The 19776-nt window shown below is 52.6% G+C and overlaps 1 protein-coding gene across 3 annotated transcripts in view; it reads left to right on the top strand.

Moving 5' to 3' along the window:
• The window catches only part of LOC111158193 (solute carrier family 39 member 11), a 322724-nt gene that overhangs the window by 261770 nt on the left and 41178 nt on the right, over window positions 1–19776 (top strand). The window lies entirely within an intron of this gene.

Raw genomic sequence — 19776 nt, forward strand, 5'->3', positions numbered from 1 at the left:
GCACAGCACGCTTCCCCGGCCCTGCCTTGCCCCGCCGCCGACCAAACCAAACTCACGGCTGTCCCCGACTCCTCATTTCCATAGAGGGTCACCGCACCTTGTAAGTTCTTCTCCCCTGCCACCTCCCTGGCATTACACGGGGCTTAGAGGATGCTGCAGCCTTGGGATCCCCTAAGGGGCTTATCCTTTAGCCGTCACGGAGGTGGGTTCTACATGGTCCTCCCGCACCCGCAGAACCATAAATACTACAGCCTGCGGGCTGGAGAAGAGCAGGGGGGAGCCTTCCGCCCAAGGCTGGCCAAGTCAGGTGCCTTCAGGAGACCGAGGGGCAAGAAGAGGCGTGCACACGGTCATCGGGTGGAGACAGCTAGGAATGGTGAGGACGGAGGCGAGCCTCAGCTAGGCAGTGCGGGAACTCTCGAAAGGCACAATTATTTTAAAAACGGAACTCATGTTACAGAGGTGGCCCAGGGGCTGCTGGTTTTGAACCCCCACATCTAGCTCATTTCACTGCAATCTCAAAATCAACACCCCTACCCCCACCCCAAGGCAATGGCCCCACCTCCTTCTGTGATCGACTGTCCCCTGTGCTTGTCAGGAACTCACTTCTCCCAGAGCCCCTTTCTCGCGCTTCCCGGGCAGCCAGACTGGCGTGAGGCCTCTTTCTGCCCCATCACCTCCGTCCAGCTGTTCCCTCGACCGACACGGGGCCCCTATGTGTTAGGTGTAGTCTCTGCCCGTCTTCCAATTCTAATGCTGCGTGTTAGGGGACGCGTGTGCTCCTTGAAGCCCCAGACGTGAGTGTGGGCTGGCATGTTCCAAGTCGAAATTTTCCTTGTTCTCAGCTTCTCGTTCCCGCCTGTCAGGCTCGCAAGTCACTCCAGCATCATCTGTTACCGTAATGTCTGTTGTGAAAACCAAACGAGAGGTAGATGCAGGGGGCGGGGGCAGGACTGTATAATGTGAGAAATGTCACCCAAATCGGGCGAATGGTGATTCACAATGGCCGGCAGACTGCTCTTCTCACGCAGGTGGGAGAGGGTCGGACCGGTGTGTGGATTTTGGCCTGGCTTAGAGCATGAGAAACTTGAGAGTCCGTGGGAGCCGGGGCTGGGGGGGCAGAGCATCCCTGAGGCACTGGCCCTGGAAACATCTGCAGGCCAGGTCCTCCCAGGGCACAGGCACCACACACGTTGTGATAAGTCTATGGCCCACAGGTGACAGCCCTGCCCCCCCCCACTCCCCCAGCCCTGGGCTCACAGGCCAGACTTTCAGTCCAGTGGCACTGTGTCTCCCGGGGACATCAAGATTTCAACTTGGATGGCCCTCTCTTCTCTCACCTGTACTCTCTGCTCATCTTGATAAATATTTCTGAAGAAAGTAGAGCAAAAACCCTTCCAACCCGGCTCCTCTCTTCCCTTTGAGCAAGCAGGCTGTCCCGGAGTTAATGTAAGCCCCGCAACAGGACCCTCCCACTGGGATGAGCGGGGGCTGAAGGCTCCGGGATTGTCAGCCTCCCAAACCCCCTGCTGAATGAGCTGCTGGGCTGTGCTCCCACCCCTGCACTGCACCCACCCCAGCCACGGCCTGTGGGGCACAGACATTGGGCCCTTCCGTCCAAAGGCTCTCCCTCAAGCAGACCCCACCCTTTAGCCCGGCTTCCCCACCCAGAGATCCGCATCTAGTTGGTCCTTTGGGTTCCTCCTTCCCAGATGCCTGTGATCTTACTCCTGAGTGGGGGGAAAGGCACAGCAGCCCCCAGGCCGGGCTTGTGAACTTTCTCGGCCCTTGGCTCACGGTTCAGTTGAATTTCCAGGGGGAAGATAGGGACCAGCGGGCGGACGAAAGGGAGCGAGGGAGAAGGAGAAAGAAAGCGACAGGCAAATAATGCCAGAGGGTGGGCGCACGAGCTAAGTCATCAGATGATTAAGCACGTCGTGTAAAAGAGACAGGTTTTGCTTGATAAAATTCCAGTTCCGTGCGATGCAGAGGCGGCTTGCCTAATGCAGGCCATGGGAAGGTTGAAAATAAAGGCAGGAGAGAAGATACAAGGTGCACGCTGACCAACACGTGTGGCAGTTTTAGAGTCAGACAAAACAGACTTGGAGGCAGAAAACCGCATAAAGAATAAGGTCAGTGGTTCCCAAGGAGAGAAATGGCGCCCCAGGGTGCTAGGATCCCCCTGCGTCTGCGCGCACCTGGCATCGTTAAGTCTCCAGTCGGCTAAGAACAATGGGGGGGGGGGGCAGGCAAAACTGCCGTCCTGGTGAGGGGTTATGGTTCCCCTCTCTGGCACTGAGAAGACATGAAAAGTTAGCACCGGGTACATCGCGGACAGATGTGGGACCCCGACCTGGCGATTAGAAAATCTCCATTGTGTTGAAGCGCACACAGGCACGTGTGTCCCAAAATTGAGGAGAGCACTGTGTACCGCAGAGAAGGTCAGAGCGCCCTCAGATCAACACCACGCGGACCACAGGCTGTGACCTCGGTGTGACATTACTGCAAATCACAGAAAAGAGCCAAAACAGTTGGTTAGCGGGCAGTGAACCCTGGAGGTGCGGTTAAGATGAGCGGACGTGAGCTCCGGGGGTGGGGGACGCGGATACAAACCCAGCGCATGTCCCTTCCCCCGCGTCAGGGGCCCTTCGTGGAACGTGGGGTGCTTCATCAGGAATGTGGGGGCGGGCCGCCGGAAGAAGCAGAGACGACAGAGGCAGGGAATGCCATCAACGGGTGCCCAGGTCGGTCCTCAGGGCGTTTTTAGGGCCAGGGGAGGATGGAGTTCACATGGTGCTTTCTAGAAGGTAAGCTGAGGAAATCCATCATTGAGCGAGAGGTTGGCAGTGAGGCTGGGTTCTGACGCAGGAACATGACAAAACCCAAGAGGTGATTTGAACAGCGATCTGGCTCTGATGGGGTAATTTGGGGGGAGGAGGGAGACGGACCAGTGTGAAGAATTCAGCCCTTGGACAGACAGGTACTGACCACTAGCAGCTGTGCGCCTTCATAGCTCCCAGGAGGATGAGGGATACGGTGACAGCGTGGGAATGAAGGAAGAGGTTGTCGATGCAGAAACGCCCAAGGGTGGCTGTTGGCTGATTTTGTGGTGTGGAAGGGAGAAGGGAGAATTCGGTTTCGGGCAACAGGGAGACGTAGGTAATGCACTGTGGAAGGGCCCAGAGGGGGACCGTACTCATTTGCATGGACTTGGGAACGTGTCCATGGTGTGAGTGGGTCAAGCTCACGGCTGTTCATTTCATGCAGGGGGTCAAGCACCCTGCAGCCCGTGGGCGGGGGCCAGCCCAACACCCGGTGCTGGAAGTGGCATTTTCTTAGAACACAGCCAGCACCTTCTTGTCTCACCTGTCGTCTGTCGCTCCGTCTGTGCTGTGATGGGTGAGTTGGGTCATTGCCACAGAATCTCAAGGCTGAAGGCTGAGAATATTTATCATCTGGCCCTTCGCAGGCAGCCTCTCATCTAGTGGAAGACCGTGATTTTAGTTCAGATCCATCATCTAAGGCTCGGACACCCACTGACTTTTGTGCGACCTCTTTCTTGGGCTCTGTGTATGATGCGCCTGACAGCGGAGGGTCTCTCCTCGCCTGCCTGGCTCCACAGCCACCAGGAGAGAAGAGAAAGGTGCAGAGTAAATACTCCGGAGCCGGCGCGGTCTTCAGTTCCTCCCTGGACCCCGGCAGGACGCGGGTGTGTGACTTGTGTGCGGCTCCTGCCACCTAGTGTTCTGACGCTGTCACTTCACCTTCATGGCGCCCTCCCAGGGCCCTCCGGAGCTCCCTCCACCTTCCTTCATCACCCCACAGCTTGCCTGACGCTCTCCATCCCGCATGCAGTGTCCCCCTGAATTACGAAGAATCTCAGGCGTCCAGGGGCAGCCCGTGGTTTCGGGGAAACACGGCGTTCTTCTTTCTGATCTGGTCCCATAGCAATTTCTTCTGGTTTCACCACAAAGAAATTCTTCAGACCGCGTGTCCTGGAGGAGTTTGCTGCTTAAACAGTTTCCCTTTCTGAAGTGGCATTACCTCCCAAGAACATGTTCCCTGGAGAGGAAACGTGCCCTCCGCTCTCCCTTGACTCCGTGGCAGGTGTAATTCGAACCGGCGGGGAGAGCGCGGTTCGCTTTCATAGCAACTGTTCTTTACGCGTTGACTGAGCACGCTCCGTGGAAGGTGTCTGTCGTCCTTGTCCTCGTCCTCGAGCACACCTGGCCGGCAGGTGCAGCAGGCTGTGTGGAGCCGAGGAGGCTGGTTGTGGATCCCCCCGATGATCCAGAAGCCACGCCCCCAGGGCACGTCTGGGCTGGCTAGTGCTAACCCACACCCAGAGGCTTCCAGGTCCATTGGCCTGTGCTCTGATCAAAGATGAGGTCATTAAGTTACAGGGGGTGGTGAGGACATCAAAGTAAAATTTAAAGTGTATGTTTGCCTACCAGATCAAGGAGCAAGTCGTAAGTCAAGTGCTTTCCCTGTCTTAAAAACTACTACATATGTTGGTATATTTGTGATCACTTAAGACAGCGGTCATTGGTCAACTAAGCAGCCATTTGTTTAGGAACAAAGATGGCGGGAGACACGTTTTCCTCGTCATTAGTCAGCGGTCCCCAGTTGATAAGTATGTCCGTGTATGGAAGTCCTCTATTATGTATGTTTTTCTTTCTGTCCAACTAGTCTCCCTACTTTGGTTCCAGTAAATTCTTGAAAACAGGTTTGCAAGTTAAGGGTAGAGAAGGTCAGGAGCAGGCGTCCTGTTACGGTGGGGAGGGGATCTTGGAAATCTTGGAGATCTAAAGTGTAAACTTCTCCATCTTGGAGATCTTGAGATCTAAAGTGTAAACTTCTCCATCGTAGTTCATTCACATCTGCTGTTAACCACCTCCACAGGTCCAGCCACTCTTACGAGGCCCCTAGACCTCCCTGTGGCTGGACCAGCTCCCAGACTTCCAGAAAGTTCTGAAGAGACTCTCCCTTCCTCAGGCGGCTGGTCTGGATCTCCCCACTCACCGTGGAATTGGGTCTCACCATTCCCTGCAGGGGGAAGCCAGAGCCCAGCCCAGTCCCTCTGGAGAGTGGACTTCAGCCTAAAAAAGCGGAACTCCGGTATGGGGACAGAAAGTTTCCTAGAAGAGGAGATACTTTCACACCTTGACCCAACCGCCGCAGAGTGGCCCACACCCTCTCCCCTTCCCCGTGCCACATACCACCCCTCCCACCCCCCACCCCTGCTGCTTATCACTCCAGCAGAACTGGGAATGAACTTTTGTGCTGTTCCATATTTGCAACAGCAGATCATGCTCTCAGCTTTATTTTCTGCCAACAAGTCCTTCTCTTGAACCCATCAAGCTGCCTTGCCTGGAATTCTAGAGTTACCGACTGGCCGCGCTGTCTCAGAAACGTTCCTTCCTGCCTCACCCCGCACTGAGCGCTGTACCCTGAGTGCTGGAGAGCCCGGGGAATTTGGAAGAGGCAGGCCACAAGCAGGTGGTGCATAGCGTCCCCGTGCGGTGGCTTGACGTTGCGGCCACGTGATGAACGAGCAATGAGGGAGGGACCGAGGGAAGGGACGGAAGGCTCTGGAGACTGGCGAATGTCTGAAGCCCTGGGCATCTTCCGCAGAGGTCATACCTACGAAAGCTGAAACCGTGTACTATATAGATACAAGTTTATAGTTTTCATGACGTCTTTATATTCCAGCTGATGGTTCAGCACGGAGGGCTCTTTCCAGCGGTCTTATTTTCCAGCATCTGCTTAGCAACAAAGTTTTTCAGTGGCTCCCCGCACCCCCGCCAAGCTGCCCCCAGAGAGGAGGGGGAGATGGGGAACGACAGGGAAAGGGCAGGAAGCCCCTCTGCGCCGGGACATCAGCACCTGGAGGAAAGCAGCGGTGCGGACGGACACCCCAAAATCTGTTAACGTTTCCTTTAGGGTGTTTTAGGGGTAACACATTTATTTTCCTAGTGACTTAAAAAAAACCAGTGTTATAAAAGTCATTATACTGGTCGTGAACGTAAGGAGGATGAGCCTAAAAGCCTACCACACCCTTGGGCTAAGCCAGACGCGGACAGAGAGTTCCTCGGGCGATCGCAGAGCCGTTTGCTCCGCAGAGCTGTGCCTGAGTGCTCCCTACAAGGTTCTGTGTTGGGTTTTGGGGGATATTTTTCCCCTTGTCATTGTGCACCTCTGGAAGTGCCCCTCCCATCCTGGGAACATCTGGGGGCTCTCGAACCAGCCTCCAGAGAACAGTCTGCAGGTGCCTCGCTCCAGGAGGCTGGACAGCCAGGAGCCAGGAGGGCTGGGGGCTGGGAAGCAAAGGGGAGAAAGGAATGGTCTTGGCTCCTTCAGGGTCCTTGACCAAACCTTGGTGTTCTTACTGTCCTCTGCCATTTCTTTTCCCAGCCCCTTCTTCCTTCCTGTGGGTCTTTACGCTCCCAGCAAGAACAGCGTGGGGCAAAAAGCATGAAAACGTAAAGGCGTCTTGTCATTAAGGCCCCTCCAGCTCCTGTGTTTTGTCCCCTAGTCCTTCCAGCATTTTTCTTTGGCCGAGTTATCCTCTCAGGGGACGGGGCGTTCTTGCACAGGCTTCGCCCTCCATGTCTCCGGGTCTGTGCAAACAAATGTCATTGTTCCCTGGAGACCTGAGAATTCTCCAGCTGATGAGACGGAGAATCCGGACCTTCCCAGCCAACTGTCTGCGAAACGTGCCCATCGCGGGGCCTGCTGCCCTCACGTGCAGCACTGGCTGGATGGGGAGATACACCGGTGGAAGAATGAAAGTCTGCTGGTCACCTACCTGTCACCTGAGATTGTCTGTGAGAAGCTGTTTCATCTTAGTCTGGCTATACCCACGTGTCTGGCAGACTTTCCGCCCTTCTCAGGACCGCTGTGATAAGTAACGTCATTTTAACGAAAGAGCCACCAGAAAGGAGACAAAGAAAAATCCGATGGATTTGGGAGTGTTCTGGAAGTCGGGATTCTTCACACCTCCGCTCGCCTCTCCTGGCACACATCGTCATGTCTCAGGTGACCGTCAGCTGTGCTGGGGCACCCTCACAGGAAGGCCAGCGACATCCTTCATCCCCTCCTGCAGGCATGAGAGAGGGGATACGTGTCTCCCTCTGAAAGCTGGTTTCCTTTGAAGGGTGGGGACATTCTCTGATGGGAATCTCTGTGTGTTCCTATTTGTATGCTCATCCCTCCACACACACGGTGCTACAGAGACAGAAAAACACCCACAAGGATTACTAGGAAATGTGCTCCTTTCAGGACACTGTCCTTCTGGTGGTACCTTCGAGTCAAGCAGGTAGGACTCGGGCAAGCAAGCACCTGGGAATCTGACCGTGTCCTTGACTCTTCCTACCCACACCACAGTTTCCATGGACATTTCATGAAGAGGGGTGGCTCGTATCTGGGGTCCCAGCACTGTTGGGCTTTATGGGACACAAAAATGTCCCCTGTGTATGTGAAGATGGGCACAGGACTGCCACCTTCCATGTTTTGCAAAGTAAAGACATTGAGAGGAAGCCACTACCGCCAGCTCTCACTGTCAATCCGTTCTTTTAGGAGGGATCTCTCTGTTCAAGGCTTATATATCACCAAAGAAATGTGTTCATATACTCAGGGGAAAAAACGAAGTCCTTTCTACCATCCAAATAGGAATTTACTTTGCTTCATCTCTCTCTCTCTCTCTCTCTCTCCCTCTCTTTCCCTCCATTCAAATTCAGAGCAACATATAACATGAAAACCTTGTTCAGTACTACTTGAAATGTAATTATGTTTTTCATACAGATTAGTGAGTTTGGACCCTGGGCAGTCCAACAAGGGGTGCTTGGCCGTCCACTTTATTTCACTGTTGTGCAACAAGCTCTGTCGGAAAGCTTACAGTGTGGTAATCTGTGTTGAAAATCAGTTTCTCTCAATGGGGATGGCGTATTTGCAAATATTTTCCTTTGCATTCTCCTCCCCTGGCCTCTTCCCCTGGGTACAGCAGCCATCCCGGAGAGGAGGCAGGGCGAGAGAGGGAGGTCTTACCAGGGATCTTGACGCTCGAATTCCTGGCATTACCCAGAAAGAGACAACTTCTCTTGGAGAAGAACCTGATACCAGAAGGCACTAACTTCCTTTTAATTGACGAATTCTGTTTCTGCTACTGTGTGGAAACAGGGGCTCCAGGACAGGATAATATCATAGAGAAAAGATTCATTTTTAACTCACATCTGAACGACAGGGTGTAATTCTAGATACAGACACACATGGAATGTGGACTTGTTTGCCTTATGAGGGGTTTGGGGTGTGATCTGAGAGAAGGCAAGGAACCACCACACAGTCAACCCCAGACGCTAAAGCACCTGCTTCCAAGGCTGGGAGGAAAGCAGGTGTTACTCACGGGGAGGGGGGTAGAGCGCCCCCTGCCGACAGCTGCTCGCATGCGCAGGGCACCGTGACACCCGTGAGAAGGCATCTGGGGGAGCAGGGGGCTGGGGCCGCACCCGCTCCTCCCCAGTGCGGCACCCAGGAGAACAGGCGGACTATTTGAGAGCATGGATCCTGGGGCTAGACCACCCAGGTTCGAATCCCGGCTCTGCCACTTGCTAGCCGTCCAGCTGAACAGGTTGATTTTTGTTCTGTGCCTCAGTTTCCTAATTTGCAAATTCCCACAGTAGTAATCATCGTCAGGAGTCATAGTAGTAGTAACGATGACAGTGTCTTTGGCCTGTCTATTGTAGACACTCCAGGTCGATGCGCAGCCCATTCCTCCCAGCCCAGGTTCCAGGACAAGCGCTCCCAGCCGCCTGCCTCCCCAGAGGGAGAATTGGTTCGGAAGTGGATTCCGCAGTCTACCTGGGATCACACAGGCCTAGAGGCCCCATGCCAGGAATGTGGGCATCTCTAGGTGTGCGTGGCTGGTCCTGACATTGCTTCTTCTGGCCTATGTCCTGGGCCCCATGCCTAGCATCCTTTCCCTGATTTCCCCTTGGCCCTCTCTGGCTGATTTTGCCGTTGTGTCTCAGTGCGGAGTCTTCACACGCACTGTCCCTTGTTCTGGGACTGCCTAGCCTTTATTGTGTGGCACATGCTTTTCTCTGTCCTGCACCCTTGCCTGGAACACAGCCTGGGCCACCTTTTCTGTTCTCTGCACGGGACCCAGGTCCAGACTCTGCCTGGTCGACTCTGCACCCAGGACGGTTTGGCGGGGAGTAAAGGTTGACAGCCTGCCTGGAATTCTGTAGATAGTTTCGTAATGGACAGCCCCTGCCAAGGGCCTGAGCCGCTTCCCCCTTGTCCCACAATCCATGGACTCGCTTCCAGACCTCGAGTTGCTTGTCCCAAGCTGTGCAAGAGGACGGACAGGATGGCAATGGGAACGGGGCAGAGAAAGATCTGTGTCATCTCCTGCCCCTGGGAAAGCCACAAAGAAACCACACTGCTGTTCTCAAAGAGCTTTGTAGGGTCCGTGCCTCCCCCGAAGCCCGCCGCAAGCTAAACAGAGTGCACGTTGTGTGGAGATCAGTCCCCTGTGCCAAGACGTCCAAGCCTGTCGCCAGGGACTTGGGTGGGGGTGGCTGGAGGCAGTGGTGGGGGAGGCGGGGGCCACAGCATAAATGGCCCCTTGTGTGGCCGACAGGGAGAAGCTGCTGCCCCGCAGACAGGAGGCAGAGTGGCCGCCTCCCTCCCCATTCAGAGCGCGTCACTCCTGTGGGTGCGTCGGAGGGGCCCGCCACTGCCCTGTCTGACCTCCCACTGTAAGGAGAGGCAGAAAGCAACAGCGTTTTCCAGAGCAGATGCGCTGAGGGCGCTCGAGACGTGGCTTGGTGGGGGTGGTGGCCTTCATTTCAGTTCGTCTGCCCTTGGGACGCTCTTAGGGTTGGCTGTCGTAGTCCCCACTGCCATTCCAGTATGGGACGAGGCTGCAGAGCCTGGGAACTTTCTGTGAGGCCGTGCTTATGGCAAGTGGAGACTCAGGGTTTAACTGAGATCTGGCCGATGCAGAAGCCCGTGATTAGCCACTTTCCCGCCCTCGGCCTCTGGCAACCAGGGTCATAAAAGCTGACACTGACCCACTGCTTCCACGCGCAGACCCTGTGTTCCTCAACTTGCGTATCTGCCGGTCCTTGAGGCCTCGGTGAAACTGCCATCCCCATCTTACAGGTGCAGAATGTGCCAGAAGCACATAGCCAGGGAAGGGCACAGGTCAGATTCCCACCCTGGCAGCCTGGCTCTGGAGCCCGTGCCTTAAGCCACTGCCCTGTCCCCCCACCCAAGTCACCTACCTGCCGTGATCACACAGGTCACGAAGCCACACAGGCTTCAGGACCGACCCCCCCCCCCCCGCAGAGTGGTGCAGAAAAGAGTTGCCGCTTAGTTGTAAAAAAGCGTCTACACCCTGCGCAGATGCTCTCGAGTTGGCCGTAGGAGGTGTGATTCCATGGTCATTCACCCCTTGAACATCGTGTCTCCCCGGGCCTGTTGGGATTAGAGACGTATGTAAACTCTCCGCAGTGAGGGACAGACTTTCTAGACGGTGCCACCGGCAGCAAACGTTTGTGACGGAGCTCACGCTGAGCATCTCTCCAGACATCTGTCGCCGTGGTAAGAGCCCTTGCCCCTTTTCTGGTGTCTCCGTGCAGCCAGGTGCTGAGGGCAGGAACACGGGGGGAGGAGAAAGCTCCGAAGAGAGGGGACAGAGGTCATCTGGTGGCCGTGACGTCACGATCCGCTTCCCCACCCCACCTCCTGGAATCCTGGAAAGCATGGGCGGTTGGGCTGTGTCGCTGGGAAGACAGAGCAAGTTACCTGTCCCGCAAGTCCTGGAACAAGAGGACTTGGTCGGCTGCTTTGGATGGAAGCCCCCGGTTTTTTGAGCGAAGATGTCGTGGTCGAATGGTGCCCTCCAGAAAGGAGTGTTAAGGTCTTAACTGGGAGAATAAATCTCTGTGGTCTGAAGCCACCCTGTTCGCGGCATGGGGCTCCGGCGGCCGCAGGCAACTCCCACGTGGGGTCTCTGCCCGCCCCATCCGCGCCCTCCCCATCCTCAGACCCCACGTGGCTTTCTTCGCCTCCCCCCACGGAGGAGGACACAGGGCCCGGAGCGTGGCTTCCGATCCACAGTGTTCTCTATCCGGACGCGTGTTGTTTCCCTCACCCGCTCAGGAGCTTGCGCTTTTATTTCGGGAGGAGGTTATGGTTCTGTTTTGTTGGATTCCTTAAGTCTCCCTCGGTTCAGTTTGGACCAAACTGCTGGAAAGCGGTAGCTTTCTTCTCTGCTCAGCCGCCGCCGTCAGACACGGGCCCATGGGAGAGTCAGGGCTGTCCCCCGTCTTGGAGCTATTAAACCGTCGTAAGAAAGACGTCTTTGTCACGGGGAGCACGGCGCTCGGCTCAGAAACAGAGACAGATTGTGCCAGAAAACAAACAACAAAAAAAAAAGGTTCAACCACAGAATTCTTTGGGACTTCAGTCATCAGCCCTGTCGCTTGTTCTTAAAAGACGGATTTCCTTTCCTCGGTGTCATTCCATCTGATAGGCCATTGGACTTTAATTCTGCCCAGACCTGGGGCTGGGGGCCCCACCCAGTGGGCACCCACCCACTCCCTGCTGGAGGGACCTCCTGCCTGCCTACCGGTGAGGTGGGCATCCAGAGCCGCCTGGGGCCTGGCTGCTCAGGACCCGAGTCTGCTCGGGGAAGCGCTGAGGGAAGCCAGAGAGGCCACGTTACAGGTGCCTTAGTCCACGAGTGTGAAGATTTTTAGAACTTTGCACTCAACCTGGGACAGCCTTGTTTTTGTGCAAGAGGAATACGGAAATAATCCGGGGGGCCCAAAGGCCTTCCCCCGCCCTGTTCACCAATGTCAGCCCATACCTGCCAGCTTGGGGACCAGAGACCAAAATGCCCTGTGTCCCCACATGGCACTCGGGGACTGCCGTGGGCCCAGAGGCCTGGGAAAGCTCCCCTTCTGCCTGTTGGCCACAGAGCCTCGACCACTCTCGGCCAGCTGCCCCCTGGACCACCCGTGATCTCAGATGATCTCAGCAGAGTTAGCATCCCTGGTGCTCGTCAGGGGGCCAGCACCAGGGCGCCCCCCAGGCCACCAGCCGTGAACAGAATGAAGCCAGCAGAGGGAGGGGCCACATCTGGTCCAGGAAGCCAGTGCCCTCCTGAGAATGGTTTCTTGAAAGGAGCAAGGCAGAGCAAGTCTTGGCATTCCGAGGAGGCAGAAGAAGTCGGGGTTTATCGCGTCTCTCCTCTCCAGATTCCAGAGCAGCGCTTCTCAAATACTGGCTCGGGGCCCAGTGGGGTAGTCCCAGCCCACACACCGTCCAGAGCATGGTTCCACAGCCCTGCCCCAGACACACGGGCTCAGGGCCGGGGCCCAACTCGGCATTTTGAGCGCACTCCCCTGTGCAGTGCGCCAGCGTGAGAGCCATAGCTCTCGAAGGAAAAGGGGGAGGGAAGAGGAGCTTAGGGCCCCCCTGACCTCCGTTTCAGCTGTCCCCCAAGAAAGGGAATATGCTTCCCCAGCCCGAGTCTCTGACCTAAGGTGAGCATTTCATTACAGACGAGTGACAAGGAAGGAAACGCCAGCTTTATTTTCCACGAGGTCAGATTATTACATAAAATTCAAGACTTTATACAAAATGAAAATGCAGGGTCCCTTGTTCAAAAAGCAGGAAAAGGCGGGGGGGCACCTGGATGGCTCAGTCGGTAAAGTGTCCGCTGTTAGCTTGGGTCATGATCCCAGAGTCCTGGGATCAAGTCCCACCTGGGGCTCCCCGCTCAGTGGGGAGTCGGCCTCTCCTGCTGCTCCTCTCCCCCCACTGGCTCATGCTCGTGCATGCTCTCGAATAAATAAATAAAATCTTTTGGGAAAAAAAAAAAAACGGGGAAAAAAAGTTTTTTCCTTCTTCCATGAGGTCTCTCTCAGCCCATCGTGGTGTTTCATTTTGATTTAAAAATTGTTGGTTGTACTAAAATGCACATAGTGTAAAAATCCACCGTCCTAACCATTTCTGGTGTGCAGTCCAGCACTTCGTACAGTCGCCTTGTTGAGCAGCCGTCGTCATCATCCCTCTCCGGAATTCTTTCATCTTACAAAATGGAAATTCTGTCCCCGTGAAACAAGAGCCCCCCAAGCCCCCCTCTCCTCTGCCCCAGCCCCCCACCCGTCTACTGTCTGTCTCTGTGACTTGACTACTCAGTCTACACCTCATACGAGTGGAGTCACACGGTCTGTTGTCTGTGACAGAGCCCGAGGTTGCCAGGTTGCATCTGTGGGGCAGCAGGTCAGAACTTGCTCCCTTTTCAAGGCTGCATAATATTCTGCCGTCAGTACAGACCACATTTTGCGTATCCATTTGTCTGCCCACAGACGCCCGGCCTGCTCCCACCTCTTGGATGTCGAGTTAAGGCTGCTACGAAAGTGGGAGCACGGATATCTCTTCAAGACCCGGATTTCAGTTGTTCTGTGCGTCTCCCCAAAAGTAGAATTGCGGGATTGATCACAGGGACATTTGATTTTTTATTTTTTAAGGAAATTTGCCCGGCATTTCTTATTTGTCAATTAATGTTGGGCCCCCTCGGGCACAGGGGTTCTGCCTGGAGGAGCGCAGACCCTCACAGGCTCCTAAGGCCCAAGCCCTTGACACTGCCCCAGTGCTCGGGCGTGCGCTTTTGACCTGACCTTCCTGGTGCCGAGGCCCCTGAGTGGCTGTGCTGTTCTCCTGGCCCTTCACCAGGGGGAGCAGAAAGGAACTGGGGAGAGAAAGTGAGGGTGAGGGATACAGTGAGGCCAGGGGAGGTGGTTTTGAGTATGTGTGTATAAAGATCTGGGATTCCAGACTTTTCTGTTGTTTGGCCAAACAAACCTTTCAGTGTTGGCCTCCTGTATCAAGCCACGTTCCCTCCTCTTCAAGTAGGTGGGAAGCTCGGTGACCCCAGATCTGAACCTGGGATAGTGACAGGAAATGCATGTAACAGGCTTGAGGGGGGTCCCACCTTCCTGCCAGTTTTGGGGTGGTAACCCCATAAACACAACAGGGTCTTGCTCCCTGGAGCCTAAACACAGTATTCACACGTGTGCTTTCTTCTCTAAGCCTCAGTTTCTGCATCTAAAAATGGGGTTGCCTCAAGTACATAGAAGTGAAGGTCAAGGTCAGCAGCAGGGTCGTGGATGTTTATGGCTGCGGCTGTGTCCCTTTACCTGTGGCTGGGGCATGCAAAGGCAGGATGAAGTAGAAGCTTCTCCACGGCCTGGCTTGCCGCTGGGAGAGCATGTCTCTCTTTTCTGACTTCACGTCCTTCATGCTGTCTGCTGTTAGTAACACACAAGCAGTTTATGTCATTAAGCATGACCACGGTGTCATCGCTATGACTGGCGTGCCATATAGTGTGTGGACATCTCAGTAACTCCACGTGACCCGTTGGGGCGCGTTCCCCGACTGAAAGCCAAAATAAAAAAGTTACCTGACAAGGCATGCCTCTCAGTGGGCCTGACAACAGCTTAGAAATTAACGTTTATTATAACCACTATAAATATACCTAATAACATTTTCGTAACTGTTTTATTGTGATATAATTCACACAGCATATAATTCACCCGTTTTTATAGTGTACAATTTTTAGTATATTCACAGAGTTGTGCAGCCATCACCACAATCAATTCTAGAACATTCCATCACCCCAACAAGGAAGTCTGTACCCTTCAGCCATCACTTCCCACTCCCTGTTTCTTCTCAACCCTTCAGTCTCTGGCAATTGCTAAGTTGCTTCTCTGTAGACTTTCCTCTCAGGACATTGCATGTATGTATATACACACGGAATCACGTAACACATAGACCTCTGCAAGGGGCATCTTCAACTCGGTGTAGCTTTTACTGAGTTAATTCATGCTGTAGCACATACCAGGACTCTGCCTCTTTTTATGGCCGAATGACGCTCCGGGGTACGGAGGTGCTACATTTGGTTTATCCATTCATTGTCTGATGGACATTCGTGCTGCTTCTGCTTTGGGACCATTGTGAAGAGTGCTGTGGGGAACATTTGTGTGCGGGTTTTCACTATTTTCACTTCTCTGGGGTGGATACCTCGGTGTGGAGTCGCTGGCTGGTACGGCCGATCTGCGTGTAACATGTGAGGAACTGCCACACTGTCTTCCAAAAGCAGCGGCACCATTTTCCGTTCCCACCGGCAGGAAAGCAGGGTTCCGATTTCTCATACCCTCACCAGCACTTGCTGTCTGACTGGACGACAGCCTTCCTGGGGTGGGGGGGTGGGGAGTGGGATGCCGCTGTGGTTCTCCTGTGGGATTCCCTGATGGTTAAAGATGTTGAGCATCTTTCCAAGTGTTTCTTGGCCGTGTGCATGACTTCCTAGGGGAGATGTCTGTTACTGTCCTTTGCCCAGTGTTTACATTGGATTAAGTGACTTTATTATTGAGTGGCAAGAGTTCTGGATGCATTTGATCCAAGTCATTTATCACATACATGACTTGCATATGTTCTATGTATGGGTTGTTGTTTTTTTACTTTCTTGAAGGTGTTCTCTGAAGTATAGATTTTAAACATTTTGATGAAGTTCAGTTTATGTCTTTTTTTCTCTTGCTGTTTGTGCTTTTGGTGGTATATCTAAGAAACCATTGCTTGATCCCAGGTCATAAAAATGAACTGATTTTCTTCTAAGCATTTCATAGTTTAGGCTGTTAAAGTATTTAATTCATTTTGAATCCATATTTGTACATGGTATTGTGGTATTTTTGTCTAGATTTGGTGTCGGGGTAATACTTGTAGTCCACTTAAATGTAGGAGATGAGAACAACTAGAAAACTCCCCATTGGAGGGGGGATTTGTACAGCTGGGAAATGTTAGTGCCTCTCACAGAGACTGAGATTCCAAGGGAGGAAGAAGAGAAGGACGGATCTGTTTGGCAAGACCGCGGTATGAGAACCATTTAGGTCTCACCCTTGATGACCTAGCACTTGCTAATCTGTCTGAATATCAGTTTGGTCCACAGCCTCTTCTTTGTCCAGAGCAGTGGGCACCTACCCTCAGAAACACTCCCATCCACCTGCTGGTCCAAGAATGCGGGAGTGCTTCCTGCTCTGTAAGATACGTGTTCAGTATCGAGGTGAGACCTGCTCTCAGACCCCTCACCTGAGCTTGGCACCTCATTACTCCCTTTGTGATCTCGGCTTCAGGTCTCTGGCTCTGAATTCTTCCAGTTTGGATTCTGACCCTGTTGCCCTCCATGCTCTGTGGGTACAGAAGTCCTCACTTCTCATTCTGTGGACACTGGGCCCCATCGCCCGGGCTCTGACGGAACATTCTGCCTGCTTGAAGCTGCTTCTTCTCTTCCACCTTCCTTTTTACCTGGATTCTTCAGGCTGTCCTGTCTGCTTGAATTTTGAGCTGCTAACTTGTCCTTCCTCATTGGTGCTGCCTGCTCCCACGGCCCCCTTGGGCCAGAATCCAGACTTTTGTTGCCCCACCTGGACATCCCATCCCGATACCAACTGACCTCACCTCCCTGCACTCCTCCCACCTGTCCATATTGTTGGTCCTGGATTTCCTGGCCTGTCCCATCCCGCTGCCGATCACATGTCAGCTGTGACTCCATGGTATTGACTTTCAAGGTCAAAAATTCAATTTGTTTCCCTCTGTGGTTGAGTTAACTACGTGAAAGCATATCCTTTGACCGAGGGTCTTTGCAGATGGAGAAACAAGGAAGTGCTACGGCTTTCCAGGGGAGGATTACCTTTAAGCTCTGTGGAAGGTTCCTCCTATCACCAAGCAAAGCACTGGAAACCTTTCAAAGCAGACTGAAAACTCAAACCTCAGAATCACACTGCTTTCTGGTAGGGCCGTATCCAAGGTTTAAACTGGAGCCAAGCCATCCTGCGAATGTTCTCTCCATGTTGCCTTTCTGTTTAAAAAAGTGAGAAGAGGGAAGCAATAGATTAAAATGATATACAGGGTAAATAATCGGTTTGGTCGGCAGAATAGGTCGCCCTGAGTTTTCTGCAGCTTCCCAGAGAAGCAGCCAGATCAATTTGAACAGGAACCTCACAACCTAAGTATAATTAAAAAAATATAACTTCTGGGAACTGGGTGTGTGGGGGGGAGGGGTGGGGGGATATCTGAGGATAAGCACAGGAGGACTTACCACATTTCAGGTGAATTCAGTGAAAAGAAACTCATAGTTAGGCATACCCTGGAAATTTTTCTGTGTTACAATAATAAATAAAATGTCACAAACCCATCCAGATAGAAAAAGCAGGTTACTTATAATGGAATTAAATTCAGATTGATCAGAAACTAGCTCGAGTGAGAAGGAACGTTCATTGAAAGGACACAGGAAATTCGGAGCAGGAAAACCCGCAGCCTCATAAACAACTAAGTTGGGCCTAGAACATCTCCTCCTCCTTCTTCCGCCCCTCCTTCTTCCTCCTCCTCATTTCTCCTTCCTCCTCCCCCTCCTCCTTCTCCCCCTTCTCCTCCTTCTCTGGATACACCTCTTTTTGTCAAATTTCAATTAACTCTAAGAGAAAAGATATCTGGCTCCGCTCATCTGTATTCAATAGGCTGAGGAGTAGTCTGCGTCCCCGTTCACCTTGGACCAAGTACCCGCTCCTGATCCGATCCTTCTGGGCACTCCAAACAAAAAAGAGCCCAGGTCTTTCCTGGGCATGCAAATAGCTTTAAATAGAAAAAGGCTGGGGTGCCTGGGTAGCATGGTCGGTTAAGTGTCTGACTCTTGGTTTTGTCTCCGGTCATGATCTCAGGGTCGCACGATTGAGCCACATGTTGGGCTCCTTGGAAGGCGTCTGCTTTAATTAAGACTTTCTCTCCTGCACCTCCCCAATAATAAATAAATATATCTTAAAAAAAAGGAAAAGAAAAAGGCTGATTGTCTTAGCCTGGATTTCTTAGAAACCAGAGCGCAAGGCAAAGTTTACATGCTAACATGTATTGGGAGGTGTTCTTCCCAGAGAAGCAGAGTGAGGGGGGAAAGGAGGTGAAGGGCATGAGGAAGGTGAGAAAGTAAACTGAGGCATATTGCTGAGCTGGCCGTAGCTTCTCAAAAAAGTAAATCTGGATGCTCAGTCATGGTTATGAAGAGCTGCTTTAAAGAGATGGAATGGGACTGCTGAGTCTCAGAACAGCCTGTTGGCAGGTACAGAGGGGGTGAGAGAAGAAATGTGCATGTGATTTATCTCATAATACCTTCTCATCCCCAGCTTCTTTGGTCCAAGCCCACCTCCCCCCATGCTTCTGAATTGCATTACCCATCCCCCCAGGCAGCGTCTGTGGGTCTAGCCAGGGGCACGTGGGCACTGGCCCTGCTGTGGGTCCAGCCACCACGGAGAGAAACTGAGTCTCTATTTCTGAGCAGTCTGAGATCATTCTTGATGTTAGGAGGTAACCAGCTGCAGGTGAGACTTTAGGAATGGCCCATTACATTAGTCATGGTTCTCCAGAGAAACAGAACCAATAGAATGTGTACATAAACTGAAAGAGATTTGTTATAAGAAATTGACTCATGTGCATATGGAGGCTAGCGAGTCCAAACTTGCAGTGTGGGCTGGCAGGTGTGAGAACCAGTGGTACCATTCTGGCCCAAAAGGCAGTCTGCTGGAGAATCTTTTCTTACTCTGGGGAGGGACCGATTTTTACTTCTTCTCAGTCCCTTCAACTGATTAGATGCAGCCCACCCACACTATAGAGGACACTTTGCTTTAGTCTACCATTTAAGACGTTACTCTCATCCAAAAACACCCCTGCAGAAACAACCAGAATGGTATTTGTCCAAGTAACTGAGCACTCCATGGACTAGTCAAGGTGACACATAAAATGAACCATCACACCTGAGAATTTCTGGGCTTGCTCAAGAAATTCTCCGCCAAGGTTCAGAATTCGGGCAGGATTCTGGGGTGGAGCAGACTGGTCCCCTACACCAGACTCAGCACACAAACTGACCACCATGTCTGACACAAGATTATTACCATATGGGTCATTATCGTTGTGCAGAGACTATCATTGATTGCGTGTTTATCTTTAAATTCTATTGACTCGCCTCTTGCTAATGAAAACTTTATTGTTTAAACCAGTTGTACTTTGAGGGTATCTTTTGCCACGTGTGAAAAGAATGGATAAAAAGAATTTTCAACACTGAACTTTGTCTTTTTCTCGGAAATCATTGTTCCAGGCTGTAGCCTTTGCCTTCCTAATCATGTTTTCTTTGGTGGAAAGAAAATGAGATGTGGCCTAACCCTGATATGCTTAGAACAAACATGCCACGTGAATGTGAGTGTGAATGTGCCAAGAGACATGATTTAGATCATTTCTATGTCCCATACAAATGGAAATGATGCTGTCTTAAGTTGGTCTCCGCTTTCTCTTCCTTGAGTGGCTCCTTGTAGATTTTTGACCTGCCTCACAGCAGCACCCACATGTTCCTGCCTCTCCACATACACACTTTCTCACTCAGCACAGACTTCAGCTGCAAGCAATGTAACAGAATTGTTGATGGTGTGGTTCAGTGCAACAAAATTATTAGTGACGATATGGCTTACGTTCTCTCTTTCATGCTAACTCTTGGGAGCGTGGGGTGCATTTTCCGCTTACAGCACGTCTCCATTTGGATTTCCCAGGTTTCAGATGCGCAGTAGGCACCCATGGCTCATGGCTGCCATATTGGATAGCATAGCTCTTGAGCGTGGATCTAAACCTTGGCCACATGTTGGGGTCATCTCGGGCTTTAAAATACTG

The sequence above is a fragment of the Enhydra lutris genome, unplaced genomic scaffold (genome assembly GCF_002288905.1).
Source record: "Enhydra lutris kenyoni isolate GAN:26980312 unplaced genomic scaffold, ASM228890v2 scaffoldscaffold57, whole genome shotgun sequence".
NCBI lineage: Eukaryota > Metazoa > Chordata > Mammalia > Carnivora > Mustelidae > Enhydra > Enhydra lutris.